The 23,301-nt window shown below is 37.5% G+C and overlaps 1 long non-coding RNA gene across 1 annotated transcript; it reads left to right on the top strand.

The window, feature by feature from the left end:
* The first annotated feature begins 6,523 nt into the window (after window positions 1-6,523).
* On the top strand, window positions 6,524-23,050 carry LOC147908630 (uncharacterized). The gene is made up of 3 exons (XR_015546180.1): window positions 6,524-6,651; window positions 15,851-15,979; window positions 16,454-23,050. It is a non-coding gene; the product is annotated as an uncharacterized LOC147908630 (long non-coding RNA).
* Window positions 23,051-23,301: the final 251 nt, after the last annotated feature.

Below are 23,301 nucleotides of genomic sequence, written 5' to 3' on the forward strand. Positions count from 1 at the left end.
TATGAGTAGGTACTCAAAAAGTGAGAGAGAGAGAGAGAGAGAGATCTAATTTATCTATCTCCAATAAATTATTAAATTGTACTACTTTATATTAATTGTCAATTTTATTCCAATTTTAAGATTCATGGAAAGTTCCGTTGCTCCATTAAAAATATCAAGTTAAAAGTAATATTATTTTACAATTGTCACTAATTGCACATCTATTTCGTATCGGAATTGCGTGATTTCTTTTGCGAAACGTGCAATAGCAAACTAAATCAGGTATGTTGTGGTATTCCCACGGATTGGCCGGATAGTAGTCGACCGTAAAGCGAACGGCTCCACGAAGATTTTTGATCGAGATGTGGTATGCGCGGCGCGTTAATTGGATTGCTATATTAAAAGGCCCGCACACGCAAATACGCACGCATATTAATTTCCACCGTGAGCGCGAGCACGAACGTTCGTTCTAACGCTGCGTCAGCTTCGCTCCGGCTGGAAATGCGAGCGGACCCCTGACCTTTCGCGATATACCCGTTACGCCGTGCCTCCACTACGCATTGCGCCTCCTTTTTATTGCTGATCGGCGAGCGGTAATAACGTAAATTCAGTGCCCCGCGCGTAGGAGCTCCTCCGACAAGCGAATCCGCTTAAAAGCCGGGCATGACTAGAACTCGCGGCTTGGATTCCATCGGGACTCCGGCGTGCCGATAACGGGAAATCTTCTATGAATTATTTTAGGAATGCTTACGACATTATTTGTCCCAATGGATGGTATATGTAGGATATACTTTCCTGATTAAACACGCTTTCTCTTGACGACATCCTGAGCGCTACAAAAGTTGTTAAATTAATCATCATTTACATGAAAGTGATTTTAAAAGTCCTGTTGTGTTATATATCTTAAATTTTACATAGAGTTATAAAAATTATTATTACTACCAACTTTCTCAGTATATATTAACCTGTCATAATTTTATAAGAGAAATATTATTCCTCTTATTTATATATATAATTATATAACTGTATATGTATATAATTATTTCTGAAAAATTGATAAAATTGATAGGTCAAAATAAACTAAGAAAACTGAATACTAATAACTAATAGAAAAGAATTCTAGAAATATAATATGTGTATTACACGAAGCCTGTTCCTTGTACATCTTTTTATCTTCGTGTGTCAGTACAGTTTTTTATCATTGATGCAATATTTTAAATAATTATTATTAGGTACTTTTGAAAATAATTTCTATATTATTATAGCCTTACAAATAATCTAGTTGTGTCTATCCAATTTTTATCCTTATTAGTATCAGCGTGCATTTAAAAAGTAAGACGATACAAATATTAACTCTGCGCTAAAAGCTTTCTCATGAGGTTACGAAAGAAATGTCAATCCGGATATTATCTCATACAATGGACCGTTGAGAGGAAAGGTTCTAGTTGCATAGGTACACCTTGACACGGTTCACCGACGATGATTCACCGATACCAATCTAATAACAGATAAATAACAAGAAATAATCGAGATATCGATGATCAAATAGCATCAATGAATATAAGATCTTGCATGTGAGAAGTATAAGAAATGTCGATAAATATTTAAATAAATGTACTCGCGTAGATCAGACTAGTTTTCGCAACGCGCGACTCTGCTCGCATACTTCGTATTTTACGCATCATGATTGGCGAAATGCCGGAACTCTTTGATGCATTATCTTTGTATCTGCAATGTGAAAAGAACAAACGATTCAGTGTAAACCGATGCGATAAAGCATCACAGGTTATTTGATAACGTCGAATGAACGATTGCGATTAGATCTACTTATATGTCCTTCATCTTAGAAATTATTGATAAAAATATATATCTTTAAATGCATGCTGTTTTTTGTTTAAGCCTTTCAATAAATTGATCATAGATAAGAACTACCGTGTCTCCTGATTTATACATCATTGCATTAATGATAAATAACATGTTTTGTTTGCTTTCATGTATTGAATATTTTATCCTATTTTACACCCATATATATATATATATATATATATATATATATATATATATATATATATAATTGTGCTTTAATACTTAAAGTTGCTTACTTTTCTTTCTTAAAAATTTATTTTTAATCATCATTTTTTTCCAAGTATTGTATTTGTAATTTGTAAACATATATGCAAAGCTATATTTTGTTGATACAGTGCATTCTTGGTATTTTTATCAAGCACAGAGACATGCCTCCAAAAACAATATTAATTTTAGAACTAAGCTTATACGTGAAATTAAACTAAAATTTATAAGTATCGTTTTACTATGCTACTAGATACTTTAAATGAATATCACGTTCATATTTACAATTAGTCCAAGTGTATGTTTATTCTTAAAGAGATTTTTTTTTAAAAGACATTGTTTTTTCGAAAAGTTCAATACATCTAAAGTAAACACGCTGTTTCTGTTTAACAGAAGAAAGGCTATTATGGATCGAAAATCCGGCAAAATCGCAGAGAACATGTACCGTCAATCACGGTTCAGAAGTTTTTTTCTCCGAGATATGTTTGCAACGCCAAGCCGATATTTTCACTGCGAACTTTTAACGAATAATTAGAGACGCTTTTATTTTAACGAATAATTAGCGCTTTTATGAATGGATATATAAGCATGTTAACGTTATTACAACAGCTCTGAAATATATTTACAATTTCGACTTCGATATTCAAATACTTTCCGTTTGATATACTCTCTACTGATGAATGTATCGATAACTTCTTAGTTATATTAATATAGATATTAATTATGCACAGTTATTATGCACTGTAAAAAGGATATTCTATGCAAAATATTAATTCTGAAATTAACAGAAATTAACATCCATTCCAAATTTTTGTCTTTAAATTTATTAACAGTCAAAGCTTTTTAATTCAATTGAATATACACATTTTAGGAATTTTTATTAAAAACTTTAATTATGATATCGGTGATATATATGTCGATATTCAATGGTAACAGATTTATTTCCAGTTGTAAGTATAATATATAATATTACAAAGCAACGATTAAAAAAGGTAAAAATAAGGCTAATGAAAGTACAATTATAATATTGTAATTTTTTTTACAAACAGTAGTGTTCAGCCTCATATTTTGTCTCGACAATTCTACGCTTATGTTGCTCTGAATATATCACGTACAGAAGCGATGCAACGGTGTAGCCGTTATAGTTAGGCGGATCACACGAAAAAGTCGATAGTTATAGGCATACGAGATCATCGAGCGCGGAGATCTCGACACGCCCGGAGTTCATGCTTCGACCGACGGGGTCATTGGGCAGTCTACTCGACAACAAATCATTGCTAATGATCTACCCGTACCTTTGCAGTTACCGTGCCTCATACCGACCTAAGGCATCCCTCACTAGACCTTAACAGCCCTCCTCTCCCTCCCTCCCCCTGCCATTCTGCCGTACTCGTCCACGATCGTTAAATCCTAGAACAAAGTATGACATGCCCGTGAAACACAAAAGAAACGCTGAACCCGATATAATTTCGAAAGAGAATAGGAATACGTTGTGCATATCTCGTTTCATCTCGATGAAGCATCACAACAGTCAGTAGATAACAATTTCGCAAAAATATACTGTATGTTCTCCCCAAACAATCAATTCAATAATATCAATCAATTTGAAAAGATACTGAATTCAAAACTGAATTTGCCTAAAAATAAACTAGAAACAATTATTTTCCTCCCGTTAAAAAAAAAAAAAAAATCACCATTCTAAGTTCAGAAATACATAGTCAAATTGCATTTCATTTTAAATAATTTTTATGGAATAAAGGATTCAATGATGTATGATCAAAAAAAAATTCTCTTATTATTGCATCAACAAATTCTTCTTTTATGTGCGTGTGTGTGACGTGTTTTCTTCCCAACACAATTAATTCGATCGAATGGTAGCGAAGTTCACAAACTGCAGTTCGACAAATAAGCAGTATTTTGCAAATAAGCAGTATATTGCTTATAATAAACCACATTTTATAAAACGATTAATACCTCGTCAGGAGATCTCAAATCACTCGCTCGTAAATTGTCACGGACCGCTTAATTAAATACGAAATAATAATAGCGCGCACGATGACGCGGCGATGACGCGGAGGTGGACAACAATTATGAGCGGCGGATGACCTCGGCTGTAGTCCTGGAGGCTACAGTGCGAACGAGAATTACGAACTACCTACCTCCCTATTGCCATCTCGCCATCGCGCGAAACGAAGGCGGAAACGATGACGACGACGACGACGACGACGACGACGACGACGAATACAAGGACTGACTGTCTTGCGCAAATACGAACCTCCCTACGCGGAGGTAGTCTCTGGGGGTTAACCCGGGTCAAAGAGTACTCTCTGTGGCAATATATCGACGCTGCGATGCCCCGCGGTCCAGTCCGTCGGGACACTCGTTCTTAGAGAAACAGATCACGGGCGTCGATCAGCGTCATGGGGACGACTTGCCATTCGGACTTGCCGGTTTTATAAAAGAGAGACATAAGAATAGATTCGTTCGCTTCAGTCGAAGACGTAAAATATACCTTAGTCTCCTTATCTAAGTACAAATACAGGTATTTACAATAGATTGTATCTAAATGTAGATACGGTTGCTTTAAGTATATAATTTTGTGATATATAAAGTTGTAAATGATACCGTATCATTAAGCGTGAAGTAGCAACGTTACATAAGTTAAGTGCGCCAACTAGAGGGAAGCAAGCTTATAGAATAATGTCGTAATATGCGAGATACTACCTACACGCTTGTACACAAGTTGCTCATTTGAAACATGGATAAGTATCTCAGAATATATGCAATATATTAAAGTGCAAGAAAGATACTTACTTAGATATTTTCTTCATTATTAATATTAGAGTAGTCCAACCACATTTTCTTTCGTTTAAATACTTAGAATTGTCAAAGATATAAATAAAAGATAAATAAAAATTACAAAGTATATCTGAAATAAACAGTTGTAATATATAACAGTATAAAGTTAAGAATATAGAAAAATTTGGTATTCCAAGATCAAATTAAATTAATTTCTGCTATTTTCTTCATTGCAGAAAATATTTTACGGTTCAAGATAAACACAGGGTGTAATAAGATCTTTCTTTCATGATTATTTTATAATCTTAGAATTTGTTATCACGTTTTACTTCAATTTTGTATAATAACGTCTAGCAGACATTATTATGCAAAATTGAAATTCTGATCCGAATTCACACCTTATTTTTATCAATAAATACGCGCAATTAGCATATATAATTTATCTTACATATACTATAGAATCTCAAAAATAAATGCGTGCATTTATTGATAAAAATAAGGTATGAATATGGATTTGTCTCATTAGATCAATTTTAAGAATTGAGAAACATAATTTAAGAGAAATAAACATACACTACTCAAAAAATAGATTGGGTAGTTTAGTAAAACTATAACTTGCTACACTAATTCAATATTTATAACTAAGAAAAAATATTGATAATTCAATACAGAAATCATGTCTGTAAGCAATTATCGGTATGCTGATTAAATTAATTGCCTGATACAATGAAAATTGCTAATGTAACGAATTTTCTTTATTACAGCACGAAAAGTACGAGCTATATTAACCAGTACATTTTATTAAAAATTTTAATCTATATATTGGATCGAAATTCATGTTTGCTTTAGAAATTCTTTGCTTCAGAAATTATGTTTGCTTTATTGACAAATTCCTATATTATTATAACAAAATATATGATCACTTACAATCGCTAATTTTATTCTGCTGTATAACTTTGCTATTTTAACACAGAAAACTGACTGTCCGTACATTACAGTTGTAGATTTGCTAAATCAGTGAAGCTTTTAGTTAGTTGTTTAAACAAATCTTTTTTTTTCCTCGTGATGAAAAACACATTTAGGAAGAAAAAACATAGAAAGTGGTACTGCTTAGCGAGCAACCGACCGCGCTAATCTTTGCTATTTTAACACAGAAAACTGACTGTCCGTACATTACAGCTGTAGATTTGCTAAATCAGTGAAGCTTTTAGTTAGTTGTTTAAACAAATCTTTTTTTTTCCTCGTGATGAAAAACACATTTAGGAAGAAAAAACATAGAAAGTGGTACTGCTTAGTGAGCAACCGACCGCGCTAATCTTTGCTATTTTAACACAGAAAACTGACTGTCCGTACATTACAGCTGTAGATTTGCTAAATCAGTGAAGCTTTTAGTTAGTTGTTTAAACAAATCTTTTTTTTTCCTCGTGATGAAAAACACATTTAGGAAGAAAAAACATAGAAAGTGGTACTGCTTAGCGAGCAATCGGCCGCGCTAATCGAGCATTCCGCATCGCGCTCGTCGATCCGAGATATCGGCAGCGGTCGGCCGAGGTTAAGGCGGGTCACGGCGACGTTCGTTCGAGCGATTCCTCCTACGCGCCGTTCGCTCTCGCATTCGCCGTAGCCAACAAGCGAGAAGGGGAACGAAATCGAAAAATGTCCGCGGGCACCGTTAGTCGTGCGCGAGAAGCGTGCCCGCGGTCACGCGTGCGTACGCGCTTACGTGTAGAGAGCAGATGTGGGTGCAGCATCGGCAATATACTCGCTCACGGCCGGAGCGTGTAATGTCCTTTGTGCCGCACGGTAATAGCGTTCTCCACCTTCGCCAGTCTACGGTTAATAACGATCGCGATATTCGCATGGATAATCGGGATCAATATACGACCGATCGCATGCAGCAGCGATCGGATCAGTTTTTGTCGCCGAGCGATTGTAATCAGCGAGCGATTGCGATAGACGATTGATTTACAAACTAGAATTAATTAATATAGAAATATCTCCGTTGTATAATATGTAGAAATATATGTGTGTACAAACGGTATATCGGTACACGAGTTATTTGGCGATATTTATGAAAAATGATGACAGGAAATGAGAAAGGAAATGCAGACTCGTGATAATATTTTAATATCCGAAGGAGAACCACCATGATAAAAGCGGATTCACGCGTCGCGGCGCGCAATACCAGCTTCGCGCGGAATGATTTCCCTATCCCAGGCAGGCCGCACGCACGTGCGTTTGCGCTCGCGGAAAGAGAGTAGTTTGGAATCCGGGGCGAAGGGGGTATAGAAGGTAGAGGGTTCGTGGGGGGACGCAGTGGGCGGTTCGGCGTGCGTGCGTGATCGTGATCAGGATCGTGAGGTAAGATACCGAGGTCGCCATCATAAGGCTCTCGTGTGCTATACGGGGTGATCCAAATCTCACGGTCGGTCTCGGAATCGTTCGACGAAATCCCCGCGCGCGCGCGAGAACGTGCCGCCGTATTTTTCTAGAGCGCGCTTTACCGTAGCGCTTAGTCTGCGCCGCGGAATTATCGATCTTCAACGACCGCGCGTCGATCTCCGCGTTCCCTCGCTCGTCGAGCGGATAAATTCAAACGCCGTGAGCACGAATTGCACGGCTCGCAATTGGTTATCATCGAATATTCGCTCATTTTCCTAACGATAATGCAATGCAATTCCAGGTCCGGCTGACCGATGATAACCTTTATCACTGAATTTCGGGAGTAACCATCATAAAAAGTATCGAAGATCTGTTTCAAGAAAATGTTAGTATAATTTTTAGAAATTGAAATTAATACAATTAAAATATTTTACTTGTTATACATATATACATAAATGTATATATCTATAAGGATCTATATATATATATATATGGAATCTACAATTTAACGCCGGATCCGAACGGTGCATTAATTATATAGCAAAATACTACATATGTATGCATCCAAAAAAGAACTATTACTGCTAATTATAAGATATGTAACAACTGATTTTTACACTTACATTACTTACAATTTAATCGTAATAAACTCAATAAATATCAACTAAAAGTAACATAACATTAATAGGTTATTTTTATTTGGTGTTTACTGGAATTATTACGATGAAATTGTGAGAGTAATGTATAAAAATTAATTGTTATGTATCATATATGTAATTAGTAGTAAGTTCTTTTCTGGAAGTATACATAGTTATTCTACTATATTACATATAACTAATTTTAATTAATGTTTATTAGAAACTAAGATGATATATACTATACAAGATTATATTGCCAGAAAACATTCTTGGGAGACAAATAAGTAATATAAAGAAATGAGGATAATCTAATTTATTTTCTGTTTCAAAATAACAAATAACAATTTGTTAGACTTTTTTTTTAATATGGGTTGGATACTAATTAACACGAAGTCATCACAGCTTGAAAGCGGTACTTGGTACCGCTATGATATTAATCTGCTTCGTGGTAGAACTACGTAGTTCTGCGAATCTTTCTCGCGTTTAAAATTCGAAATGGTGCGTATGACATGAAAATTTGCAACGGTATTCCGCGTAATCATCAGGCATTATTTACGCTTGTGTAAATTATGACAATCAGCATAAATTATCGCAATAATACGTGACAAATCAGCTGGTGATAAATATCGAACGGAGAGCACTTTCGAGTAGGTCATCGATACCAGTGATATCCCGACTCGCTCTTGAAACCCGTCAGTCAGTCTCCGCGACGTTTAATATCGTCGACGTCCACTTTTACGCGGCCATTCGGCGCCGATTTATAACCGACACGGTGCAACCGCGGAGAATAGAGAATTGGACGTCGCGTTAACGGATTCCGGTTATCCTTGGTGCTGTGAGTCGCCGCTGAAATGTCTTCGGAGATCGTTTCGCGGGGAGAGTAAAGATCGCGGGTGAGGTCGGGTCGAGAGCGGTAGGCAACGGATAGAGAGTAAGGTGGAAGGAAGATGAGATTAAGAGAGAAGAGAAAGGAGGAGGAGGAGGTAGAATAGGAGGTGGAGCTGTGCGGTGTAGGGAGGTAGACGGGAAAGAAGAAGCGGCGGCAGAAGAGACGAGGGTATTGTTAGGAGGGCGGACGAAGGGCGGGTTGGTTCTGTCACGTTTCGCATTGCACGCACCAGAACTTTGTGCGGAGGTTGCCGAGCAAGAGAGAAGAGGATCCTCTTCCCTCTTCTACGAGAGCTGCCTTCTGCGAGCGAGGAGCTGATCACAAGCGCGATCTCGCCGTCCCTGGACGCCGCGGAGGATCACGACTTTCGACGTGATCCGTCGTGACGACTATATACCCCACCCGCACTCGCGTTCGTGCCGATATTATTATTATATCCTTCGCGAGCCACGTACAGAACGAACATTCCTGCCGCGCGTATCTGATATTGCTTGTCTTTTTTTCTTTTCTTTTTACTGGCTGTCCGCCGCGATTCGTCGCTCCGAACTTAATCAGGGAAAATGAAATGATCGAACCTTGCGATGATGAATCCGACACATTCAACAAGGTGTTTTTGGAAAAATATAATTATAGCGGAAGAAGTTTTAATCGTGAACAAAGGAAGCGCTTACTTTATTCGGTTTATAAGCAAGTTTTTGAACTCGGGGATGACTTTAAAAAGACTATTCGGTTGTATAATCGATACTTGAATTTTGTTATACATTTTTATTAAATTGATCTATTAACAGAAATATGCTGAAAGAGAATTAAGGTTTTATTTAGCTTAATCGTATCGATTATATTTATAAGAAGAAGAAAAAAGGAAAAAGTTGAATAAGCTAAAAATAATGTTACGCGAATAATATTATTCTTTAATATTGTAATATACATTTTATCATCTGTGTATAATTTATCGTTTCATGTCATTTATTAAAAATTGAAAGAATATCGAAACTTGTTACGTACGAATTACATATAAATAGAATCATGCTACGATGAAAAAAAAGACGATGACGACGACACATTTTGCTATTTTGAACTTGTCTTCATCATATTAAAATGTGCATGTCTAGTGACATAATTCTCTGGCGAAACTGATCCCGATCAGCAGACTTTCAATAATACATACGTAAGAAAACGAGACATGGAGAGAACGTGTGGAAAAAAACGTGGTTTCTCGAAATGTAATTTCGGGAAAACGTCAAAGCTTTGCGCGCCACTCTTCTGGAGAGCTTGAAGTTTTAACAAGCTCGGTTCATAGAACCCTCGTATTTCTACTACGAAGTGAAGTCGGGTGGAAAGCGGATTCGTGATCTCGGTAATAATTCATGTCCGCCGCTCGATTTTCAGAAAAATGAAAAAAAAAGAGTCCTCTCATCGCTCGCGATTGCCAACCAGAGAGGGGAAATGGAGGGGGAAGAAGAATTGCTGACCTCGTGATTTAATCATTCTTAATTTAGGCACAGAATCAGATGTTGTGCATTTTATTAATTTAATCGTGTTATTAAACAAAATTTTTATTAATTAATACAAATTAATTTTTTTAGATTTGATATAATTTCGTAACTATATGAGTCTCTAATAAAAATAGTAGAGTTTATTAAAATTATTCTACTTGTAGAACGTTCGATTCAAATTTGTAAAAATCTTTATGTCCTCTATTTTAAATACAAAAGCTGTCCACTCCGAATTGATCTGACAGTTATAAAAGAGAGCGCGCTAGAGTTCCACGATATCTTGTACGTACTCTGGGTGTACACGAGGAGCAGAGAGGTGAGAGAAAGAGGGGTGGAGTCTAGTTTATATCCATAATTCATACTACTCTCTGTTATTCAGTCGCGATCGCGGAGTTGTTATTAAGAGGACACCAATAACGTTACCGATACAGCTTTATTACGGCGCTCGCTTAATAGGCCCCAGTAAGTTGAGCTATCGATTTATAGCCCTGATTTATAGGGATTCAGTCATTTACAAGCGCGCTCTCGCATCTCGAGGTTCTTCGAGCCGTCAATGCGCGCGCGTGTGCGCGAAATGCCAAGAATTATTCGCGATACTCTCGAGGCGAGCAAGGGTTAATCAAGCTCGACCGTTATGCGCCTTCGAGATTGATCATGGAGGATGAAGACGTGACGCAAAACGATCGACTCGTGTCCGATAATATGATGGCACTTACCTGCATTTCGTTATTATACAGGTGCAGAACGATTCAGGATTTGCAAGGAGCGAACGATGACAGATGCCTCCACAGATAAACTCGTGCCAACTCTGTAAACATATTTACAACGGATGAATTTAAATGTTTTCTCATGAAGGGAACAATTTTTTGCTAAAACATCTAAAAATTTAGATATAAACACAGGTCTAAAAATAATTTCGTTGGATCATCAAAATAATTCCGTAGGAAATTCAAGCATGAGTAACGCTACAAGAAGCTTTGATAATTGACAAATTTGGACAACCCAGTTCGATCGTCCTGCACAGTTATTTCAATGGTCCAACAAAATTTATTTTCGAATCCGTATCTGTGTTAATTCTTAGAGGCCGGAATTAGACTACGCATCGAAGATTGAGATTGAAGATTGAAAAATTGAAATTTCACCAAAATGAGGACAAAGAAATTTTCGCTCCTTTTATTTTGATTGATCAATTTTCAATCTTCAATCTCAATCTTCAAAATGCGTAGTCTGATACCGGCCTTAGATACTTCAGCAGAATCACTCTTTCTTCGAGCATAAGAAAAACATAACGTATATTGTTCTATTATATTTCGAATCGAATATAATTTCTCTTTATACACCTAACATCTTTTTCATCTAATACTAAAAAAAAAAAAATCTATTTTTAAGACTAAATCGGAATGATGAAACAATATTCACATATATCGTAGAATTAACGATATAACTCTGTCACGGGAGAATTGCCTCTCGAATTAGAGGCCGAGAGGTTTTTGCGGACGAGGCAACGACCTTCTGCTGGGAAATCCCCCGGCGGCTACGCCTCTGCTCGGTAGATCGTGAGTCAGCTCTAGTACGGTTCGCGGCTCGATTGCAGCCCGCGCGCAGATCTTCGCTCGATTTTAAATTAGCCGACTTTTAATACGCGTACTGTTGCACGTTCCGTGAATAAGCTTCGTGCATGCCCGCCTTTTCTCCGGCCTCGGCGCGCTTTGCACGGCGATTCATTTACCCCCTTTTTCGCCGCGACGTGCATGTACTGTTACATGTGTGTTTACACACTCACGATGTACACTCGCGTGTGTCTGTACCAGTATATATCGCGGTTTACGCTCATTTATTTACACGGCGATATTTAAAGGATTATTTATCGATCGACCACCGAGACCGATCCATAATATTGATACCGCGATGCTAAATCGTCAATCATTACTGCTCGACTTGCATCGCAACGTTACATCTTGGCGCGTGACAGCAACAATCTTAAGAAAATCTGTACTTCATAACAATGCTCCATAACACGCAGTCTGGTATATCAAATATTTTTTGCTTCTCTTTAATGCATCAAAGAATGAACGTTAATCTGCGTATACCCTGTTAGATGTCAAAGGAGTAATAATAGCTAAACTTTTTCTATTAAAAAAATTACATTTCATTTTTAACTTCCACATGTATCGAAATGTAAATCAATCCATTCTCGTAGTTAATTTTTAAGTAAACATTCATATTAACGTATGCACCTAGTGAATAATAAACTAAATTTGAGTGAAATTTAATATATTTTCTTGAGTTAAATTAACGACATATTAAACAAGATCAGTGGCGACTTAGAAATAATTAAAGGTAACTCAAACTGGATATATAATTTGACATGATGAACAGAGTGCAAATTTATATATTTAACTAATATACTATTTCTTCGTAAATTTCGTAAATGTTTAAAGATCATTGCACGCATCATGTTTTATCAAGTTACATATTTTATTTAGAGACGTAGAGTTAAGACACATACTATGTTGCAAAAGAAAAGAAGATCCCGATTGTAAAAGAATAAATTCGTCAGTACGACAGTATGAATTATCGTAATTTCTGCTTCTTAATTACGCGAAGTAAGAAAGAAAGCTCTGTGTTCATGATACGATTGATGAAAAACGCAAAAAGAATTTCTACGACGAATGAAAAAGATAAAATATCTACGCGTACAGTCGCGCTCCGATATTTGCGCAGGAAACGCGAGCACGCGATTACGACGGCACGGCGCGAGATCTTTCTTACGATCGCTCCAAGTACTCTCGCACTTCGCGAAATAATAGCTCGCGGGCGGGCTCGTTCTCGTGCTGTATTTGATTGTGGCAAACTTGCGGCCGCGGCTCGCAAAGCACCCGTCGAGGAGCACCGACGCACGAGCTGCATTATGTGCAAAAGTTGGCCGCCCGTGCCGATAATAATCTCGTTGCTCTTTCTGCTTGGCTCTTTCTACTTCGCGCCTCGGACGCGAGATGCGATTCGCATGTGAATTATGTGGCGAGGCGTGTTGAATTAAAAATGCACGCACTAGTTCGCCTCAATTAATCAGAGTAATTTACGCGCGCGAGAGTCTGGAAGCAATTAGGACGATATCGTGTCATGCACATCGCGCTTTTTCTGATCTTCTCTAACGGCAATACGATGCTTTAAACTTTTGTTCTGTGAGATAAGATCGCGCTATTCATCACTTTCAAATTTTCGGCTCTCCACAGTCATTATCTTAGAATTTAGAAAACTCACATAATTAAACATTTCTAATCTATGTAATTTGTTAAATAATTTTATATATCAATTTCTATGACAATTATACTATTCATATATACGCAGCACGTATACATTTGTTGTTATATAATTCAAACTTTCCTACCTTCATTCATAGGCTTATATAATTTATGTGCGACAACATCGATCAAAAAGATGAATCATCGTCGAATGGAACCTTTCGTCGATTTGTAAGAATCGACGATCTCTCGGCGAAAGCAACAAAAGTGCACGTCACGGACGCATACATTAACTACGCACAGGTGCGTGCATCGCCCTGCATCACGCATCGCCATCATCGCATCGCGCTGCATCATGGTGTTGCAAATCTATGCGAAGCGGTTAGAAAGTCAAGTTCGAAAACGTCGGGAGAAGATTAACATTATAATGCATGCTTAATTAATGAACGCGCAACATAAAATCTTCATTAGAGCTGCAAGAGCGATCGAAGAGCGACAGTCATGCTTCGATCGCTGTGTAGTACATCTTATTATATAGAAACGACATTTTTTGAAATACCACAGCTCAGAAATAATTCAGTAAGAATTATAGTTTTCTTTCTAAAGAGTCCAGTATACAAAACTAAATATTTCCAGATAACTTGAAAAATTAAAATATTTGTCTAATGTTTATCAATTCTCTCTTGATGTAAGATTAATAAAAAGTATAAAAAATACAAGTAAAAATATATAGTAAAAAATATAATAAGTCATTAAAGTTGAAAAACGTTCTTTTATAAAACTCAACATTCTCTAACTCTATTTACAAAACTTTATAACTGTTGAGTTTTGCTTTAACGGACATGAGCTATGTAGATGGACCTGCGTTTTTAGTTCAAACCCACGCAGGAAACGCACAGCCCTCGTAGCACTGTCGACCTATGACACGCACGCTATAAACAATCCTCGAAAGCAGTAAATGAATATGTGCTGTCGAGGCACCGAGTTGAAAACTGATCAGTTCTCTCGTGAAACGCTTATTGGATGCACGCCATCTTCCTATGCCAATCCGACAGAGACGTCGGTGAATATTTTCTGATTCATCGAATAGATTTTCCATGACATTAGTCAGCGCAATCATTGCGTTAATCATTGATGCGCGTTAATACATTGCGTATCATGAAGAATTTTATATTCGTACGATTCGTTACGACATTGCATTACGTACAACGAAAAAATGGCTGAATCGGAGACGATAGAGATCTAGTAGGAAGAGATTTTTTAGAGTAAGAAAGAAGAGAAGGCAAGAATCAAAGAACATTGATGATTAAAATGTCATGTACCTAGAATCGTTAGAACTTGATGAACTCTCGGTATGTCGGAATTAAATGCGACATTTTAATGGCGTCCGAGTTACCTTCGCATCTTAACCAACATGATTTCGCATTTATCTAGATTTTATTACGAAAATTCGTATTCTCCACCTCCTGCGAGCTCTCCTGTGAAGCGAGAATCATATCTGCCTTGACTTAATAGTTTTAAAGGATATAGTCGGCATGCAACTTTAAGAAGACTTCCCTCAATTTAATCCTCGCCCGTCGAGTTTTGCAAGCGTCTCCTTACGCTTTCGAGAAGAGCAGCCCCGCGAAGTTTCTTTCGAGAAACGGACATGAAAGGCGTAATGCTATGCCACTTCGTGGAATGGTACGTAGTAGTAGCTACCGTCAGCCAGAAGATTCGTAACGAATGCTCCGCAAGTTCTTAATTCCGGATAGGCTCGGAGTTCATCCTAGCGAGACTATTGACTACTTTGATATCCTTCTAGTTCAACTAAAATGTCCTACAACTTGAAAAACGAAAGTATTTCATTATATTTCATCGTAATTTTAATCTCCTATTAACTCATTTCATTTCGAAAATTGACTATGGCGAAAGTGAATAATTACGTTCTCATTTAATACTGTTAGGTATATCTATCTATCTAGACATTCCATTCATTTCTCTAATAACGTATGATGATTCAGCAATTATTTCTAATTTATGTATATAATATGACTCAGTAATCATTCTCAGATTTCAATATGTATATTTTAATAAACTATTAGCAACGCATCCACTCTAATTTATTCCAAGTACGAGATTAAGACATTTTAATCTGTCGACATACAGTACCAATTTCGTTCGCTTTTCCTCTCTTCGCACTAGTCACTTCCTTCAAAGTTCATCTTTGAGAAACGGACGCGAAGAGAGAAGCGTAATGCTATGCGACTTCGCGAATAGTTGGCGCACGTGGAGGCGGGTAGTTGCTTTACGGGAGCGAGTTACAAGCGGGATCTTCGTGTAAGCTGTAAGATGATACTCTCTCTCCAGTAGGATGGATCCGAGACGAAGGTCGTACGAGGAGAAGGCAACCAGCACGGCGAAACTTTTGTTATTAAGACCGTCCTGAGAAGAGAGAAAGAGCAAAGGGAAGAGAAAGAAGGAGTCGAATACTTGAGACAGGTACGATCGCGTGTATTAGAAAACGATGCCGTTGGATTTCGTCGTAGCTCGCCGCTTCTAATACGTATACCATGTTAACCGAGCAATTCGCATTTCAGAAACGTGACGCGATAATATACGCATGATGCAAAATAGCTCCGTATCATGACGGAAGTAGGCGGAGTAGTAAGCGGAATATCTAATTCGATAAGCTCTCTTTAAAAAAAATTCTGACATGATGTTTATCGCGATATTCATCGTTACATCGCTTATTTGTTATAATAATGACGTAACTCAAAAATTGTTATTTTTTTTAGTTGCCAGAAAAAAAAACGGATATACGGAAAAAAAGAAAGAACATATTTTTATTTCTCTACAATCAGTTATTACACCAAAATTAGATTTTAAAATTGATATTACAAAATTTTAATAATTCAAAAAATATTGAAATTTATTTCTTGTAAAATTGTGTTTTTTTTTTTTTTTTTTTTTTAGATGTGTCGTTGCTGCAGCAAATGAGGATACTAAGAGAAATTGAGAAGCAAAGAAAATTATTATTTAAAACAAACTTAAATATTCATACGAGGAGTAGAGCGAAGATAAAATGCAATTCAATTATCGTGAAGACTTTTTCATTCTTTTCTTTTCCCAATCAATAAGAAAAACACTATTCAAATTTCGATTGTATACGAGTATGCGTAACGCATTATGACTATTAAGGTGGGCATCGCGTGTTTCTTGTGCCACCACAAAACTCGCAATCGCGTCCGCGACGAATCGGCGAGAAAATTACGACGCGGATGGCCGCGGAAATCGGCGAGACCGAAAGGAAATTAATAGTTCGTCCCGGATGCTGTGCTCCTGCCGTGGGATGCGCCGCAAACGTTGACATTACCGTTTCCCGTTGCTCTTCCTCGCGAAGGAATCGAATCTTGGCATTCGCGTATACTTCTTTCCGGCGACGCACGACGCACGACGCACATTATCAAATTCAGCAGAACGCATATAATCGGATTGACAACCAAACGGTTTTTTTTTTACTGTTGTTCGCATTACTAAAAGTATCAAAATTTTGCAACAACAAAATCCTAGCGCGCTTTCTTGGAGAATCGCTTCTATAAAAGATTGTATTCTCTGCATATTCATGTCACACATTTAGCATTAAATAAATGATATTATATAAAAATAAATTCTTCCAGTAATAATGTGAGATATCTAAACTAAGAGGGAATTTTACAGAATTTCATATTATCAATTTAGTTTTAACTTTAATCGTAGATGTATGTACCTATATACAGCTTATCTTTTTGCATTTTGATAATTCGTTTTTGCAGTCATCATTGAAATACGATCTCATTTTTCAGTCGAGACGTATCGTGCAAGATTTATTACAGCTGTAGCTAATTAAGACTTAACATCAGAAAGACATGACTAATATTAAATACGTAGATAAATAAATAGAATATAGATTCGAATTTTACATGAAATTTTGTCGCAAATTTCAGTGTTTCGCGTATTTTTCTCGATATTTATAAATTCCGAAAGTGCTGTTTGTTCGGGTAGGAGCTTAGAGCGGATGCTGAAGACGATTAGAAGCGCGTTCCTCGACAAAGTTAATCGCAAAACTGAAGAAACCGAAGTCGAAGTCGAATCGTTTCTAAAAACTGGTCGTAGCAGAGAGTGTGTATCCGCGTCCGCCGCGCTTTCTTTCGTGCGTCGCGTGCGTGCATACGTGCGTGCGTGCGTGCATACATGCGTTGCGTGCACACGCGGTCAGTCTGTCCGTCTAACCATCCATCCATCCGACGTTTCATCCGTTCGTCCGTTCGTCCGTTCGTGCGTGCGTGCGTGCATGCGTGCGTGCGTGCGTGCGTGCGTGCGTGCGAAGAGGATTCGGTCGGGATGAGTTCCTAGAAATGGCGTGCGGTATCATCCCGCTCCATCCCGCATGCCGTCAGCTGCGTAGGTGATACAGACACGCACGTCTCACATGCGCGTATTCGTCCGCTGGCTCGCACACGCACGTAGATACTTAGGTATCTACATAGGCGCGGATATATATACGCGCAAACAAACATACGCAGACACTGCTGCATAGGTCGGATTCGAAGCGAAGAGAGAGTCCACGAGAGGGGCCCACCACCAGGTAAGTTTTGCCGTTCATGGCGGTGCAAGCGATGCGAACGACAGGAAGGACTCTGGGAACGACTCGGTTGGTGATGGTGGTGGACGAAGAGGAGCTTCGAGGAGGTCGAAGAAGCGGGGGAACCGAGCCACGCGGGGAGCCGGAGGCGGAGGAGAGAGAGACGCAAGAGGGAAGAGTAGAAGGGCAGCAATCTCGCGGTAATCTAATTTCAGCGTGCGGAGGGTTCTAGGAACGCGGCGTGACATTAGCGAACCACCTTCAGCATAGTCCGTTCCTCCCGTTTCTCCTCTCGTTCTCTCTCTCCCTCTCTCTTTCCATCTATCTATCTTCATCTCCGTGCTCCTTCCTCTCTTTCTCTTTCCCGCGTTCCACCTACCGCGCCATCTCCACCACCTCCACCATCGGCTCTTACGTCGAGGGAGGCTATCTCCTCGTCTGGTTACCAACGCCGAATAAAGCGGTTCGACGTTTACGCCAACTCGGCCTAACGAGTAATCTCCCTCTGCGCGCATCCCCTGCACCCGACACTCTCCCCTCACGAGATGCCGTACTTCGATACGGAGGTATCGGCATTTCCACCTCGTAATATATCAAGTCGTGGAAGCCTCACTTTTGCGGATCATAGTTACGCGGAATGTTAAAGGCGTTTTGTTAAAAGCGTTTGGGTATCATTTATTCTTAATTTAATGCTGCAAAAGTCTTTTCCATAATAAATCGCAAAAAAATAGTGATTGTAATAAAATATCGAAATATTTTTAGGAAATATCAGTAATATCGATATTTATATCGTTTGAAATGCAAAATGCACAAATATATAACTTAATTAAATATAACTGCTAATTAATACAATTGATTATGAATAATTCAAAGTTGCACATTATTAGATGATTGCGCAATAAATTATTATTTCGAAATACTAGTCTTATATCAGCATAGTATCGAAATTTTATTTTTATTTTAACCAATATTATTTTTTCTAACACATACATCATATAAACAATCTTTGTATTAAAAGATTCGATAAGATTCTTTAAGATCTTTCATAAAATTGTGTCGATAAATTCATTGCTGTACAATTTCATCTAATTGTAAATGTCTTGTTCCTCAAACTACACTGCGCGTAATTCTCGCTGCGGTCACATCCGCGAGCAGACAGCTTCACTGCGAGAATTCCGCCAGTACCGGACAGGTGCACGCATAGGCAATTCACGCTGATTCCGGGATCGTCGTGAGGAAATGGCGGCATGTGTGGGAGATAAGTCGAACGGCCATTAGAAGGGGTAATAGCTAGTTATGTTAACCGAGCACGTCGATTCCCGATTTCTAAAGGTGACCCTACGGTCAATAATGCTGTCAGTATTAACAAATACTGGCAATATTACTGATCGTGGGTATGGTTAATATTGATGGATTGATTTAGAATACTGACGATGATCTGGAATTTCTCGGGTAAGTATCGGATCCATTTATTAGGATCCATATTACAGAATGTCATAGTTCAATAATGATGTACGTAAAATTAAAGTGAAATATATTTTCAATAATACTGATCGTGTGAAGATTGTAAAAATATTTAAAATATTGATACATACTGTCAATATTATCGATTCAATATTACTGATCAATATGACCGTGTAGAGTTATCTTAACGAGACACGATATTTTTGCACACGGTCATCCGATTTTCATCTCGCGTTGTCATGCTGTTGATAGCAGACAAATGAATTCTTCGTGTAGAATTTCTTACTATTATATTTTCGATATTTAACGATCATCCGATGTCACGAAGTTATATTAATTTAATGATAATAATGTGAAAAATAGCCGTTATAAAAAATAAAGTTCATATATGGACTACAGTATAGAGAGAAAATGAAAACCTTATCTTCGATTTTCGTCGAAAATTCCGAATTCCGTGTAATTTCAACTTGCAAAACTCATCTCTTGAACGTGGCTTCTTTAAAATTAAATCTAGCAAGCGATATGTGGAAAAAGTAAAAAATAGTTCCAATATTTAGCAGATATCTATTAAAATATCGAAATACCTACTGAAAAATATACAATACAATGAATAAAGGGTAATATAGGAAACCTTTCAACCATTCGGCAGTCCGATTGATCTCGAATCTAGTTTCGGCAAAAATCAAAAATCATTCGCGCATCTCTTCGATACGGCACACGATAGTGTGCCGTACAAACAAAGGGATTTTTCACGCATTTTTTATCTCCTGCTCGGATGATTTTAAAAATCTCTGCGGTTCCCAATCTTTCTATAGTCCCCAAAACGTCAATGCGCTCGTACGTCTGAAGATCTACGACCGCCTATAAATCTAGGTCTAGCGGCCGTTAAGTGACAAGCGTATTACATCCATACACGTGGTATCGTGACATTCGAACCCCCGAGAAGGATCCATAAATCGCGCGGGGCAGCCGGCCGCCGCGCTCTTCCACAAATCCATAAATCCGAAAATCCATAATTCGTTGCACGGCGCCCGCTACGGAAGGTATATAAAAAAAATTTTCACGACGCGTTTACAGCAATATTTTATGATTGTCTTGACCACGCGGCTGCGAACGCATGCATCCGTATATTCCGCATTTCTCTTTCCCGAGTCATCGTTCGTCATTTCGTTGGTACATCGAGAATAACAGTCCATAATTCGCGCTACTGAATGAGTAAAGGTATAAAAAAACAGTGAGAGAAATGTAACTTTTAACTTTGTTCCATGGGTTTTTCACAGAGAAAAATACACTTGATTGGAATTTTCTATAAAATTTCCTGTAAAAGTTTGATAGAGACATTTGGAAAACAATACCAAACCATATAATTAAGCAGAAAAGTTTACAATATAACGGCGAGGATAAGAGAAAAAAATCTGTGAAAATTCGTAACTTCCTTTTGTTATCCTTTTTATTATAATGTAACTTTTCTGCTTAATCGTATACAGATCTATTATTTTTCTGTTCACTATCCTGTATGTGTTCACTGATCTTAGCCAAACAAATAAAAATAATATCAAAGCAAGTGTTACAACGTTACGTGGAAAAAAATCATCTTGATAAGCTATAATTGCATAAATTTTAAAGCAATTTCGTATAAAATCTCTCTTCTACTAGAGTCTTTAATTCTTTACAGTTAGAGATCTTTAATCTAAAAGTGGATCTTTATTAGGACCACGAGTAGGAAACGCGTGAGTTCAGAGAAGAGAGTTCTGCTTTCCGCAATACTCGCGATCGACGGGAGAGGAGAGAACGCGTGCGAAAGAGCATTCGGTCTCGTAAAAGTAGCAGACGATCACGTAAATCACTACGACGAGAGGTTGGGTAATGCCGATTAGGTAGATGCGTCTTGAGACGCCTTATATGCGCTGCCGCCACATTGAACGGTCGAATTCTGCTTATGTAAAAGCTAAAACACTGAGTTTCCTGATTGTACGTTTGTTTCGTATTTCTTTGTAATTCTTGAGAAGACTCAGTTTCATTTGGACTCGGCAATTATTGTACTTTGCTCATTAAGACCGGTAAAATATCAAATGTGTACTTAATATTTTATATAAAATGACAATTGATTAAAGAAACTTTTGTTTTTCCAGCTAAAGATTTTTTTTTGCTTTCTTGAAACTCCTGAAAGATGGCAAGTGCGATGTACAAATATATTTATTTGCAATATCCCTATATAATGTTCATCGACAGTGCTAATGTTAATTAATAAGCAACTTTCGATTTAAAAGATTAATCATTTATTGATAACATTCCTTTTACGTAATAATTATTAAATTGCTGTATAATTGAAATTCGAATTTTTCGAATGCTTCAAACTTATTCGAAATACTTGTTTTCCATGAAATTTAACCGATAAATTCGTATGCTAGAGATTATCAAAACCGCGATAAACATCGAGTGATAATTGTGCGCCTCGGATAAAGCGCAATTTGATTTTCAAGCTATGAAGCGTAATGTAGACATAGCTGTGCAGTGACGAGCAAGGAAAACAGTACCAAATATATCCACTCATCGTTCTCTCAACTCCATATTATTCCGTCACTGATTAATTAAGGTAACTCGCTTGAACGATCCCTACTACTCGGCGATAATGCTTATTGATCGGCGCTTCGAGTTTCGTATTATTACTCATAATTTCGCGAACGTTGACGCCGGTCTATGCTGGTCGATCGGTCGGTCCGATACGACGACGATTCGATCATCGTGCATACAGAACAGGGAGGTCGCTCTTTTGTTAATTAATCGCTGGGATTCTGTCGTCTCGCAATTTGGAGAACGGCAATGCTCATTCAGCGTGACCGTTTTATTTGTCCCGCTTTTTATGTTATTACTTCGGTTTCTATAAATATTGACGCAGAATTCCGCGTTCGCCCTTAACATTTATTGCCTCCTGTCGTTATTCGTTCTCCTCGTTTCCGATGCGTCGCATTCTCCGATTACTCTCTCGATGATTGACACGATGCAGATTTAACTTGTCAATCACCATTCAACTTATCGGCTTGAATGATCAATCTAACACATAGCTTTGTTATTTTGTATGGTACTAATATACATAATAATTATAATTGAATGTAAAGACTTGTTTTTACTAAAACTGATATTACGTTCAGTATATTAATTTCTTCGTTTATTTTCATTTTAAAAAAGAAGAAAAATATCAATCGATATTTTGGCTTCAGTGAGAATGAGTCTTATAAGGCACAATACAACCCAATATAAAAAAAATAAAACGTAGAAAGGATTTTACCAAAGTATTTAAAAATTTAGACACACATCTGAAAATAATTTTGTTGGACTATCAGAATAATGATGTATGACTCTCAAACTGGTTGCTAGAATATCAAAACTTTTGCAATATTGCTTGTCATTTGAGATTTCAACGTGATTATTTTGATAATGCAACAAAATTATTTTCAGATCTGCATCTAGCTAAATTTATAGATATTACAATAAAATTGTTCTTTCTATATAAACATGGCATACGCAAGAGATGACGTTTGCCTTTCCCACCAAATTTCGACAAGAAAAACAATTATAAAAATCATAAAAAAATTATTTGACGATAAAAAATTGAACGCTCATTGCCAATTTATGACTTACACGTTACTTGTAAGAAAGTTTGAAGATCTCCGAAGGCTGGCTCTACTGTAAGTATTTTAATAAGTTTGGTGTGAAGATAAATTTTTGCCTAACT

Source organism: Acromyrmex echinatior, chromosome 9, assembly GCF_024713525.1.
Source record: "Acromyrmex echinatior isolate Ae372 chromosome 9, ASM2471352v2, whole genome shotgun sequence".
Lineage (NCBI taxonomy): Eukaryota > Metazoa > Arthropoda > Insecta > Hymenoptera > Formicidae > Acromyrmex > Acromyrmex echinatior.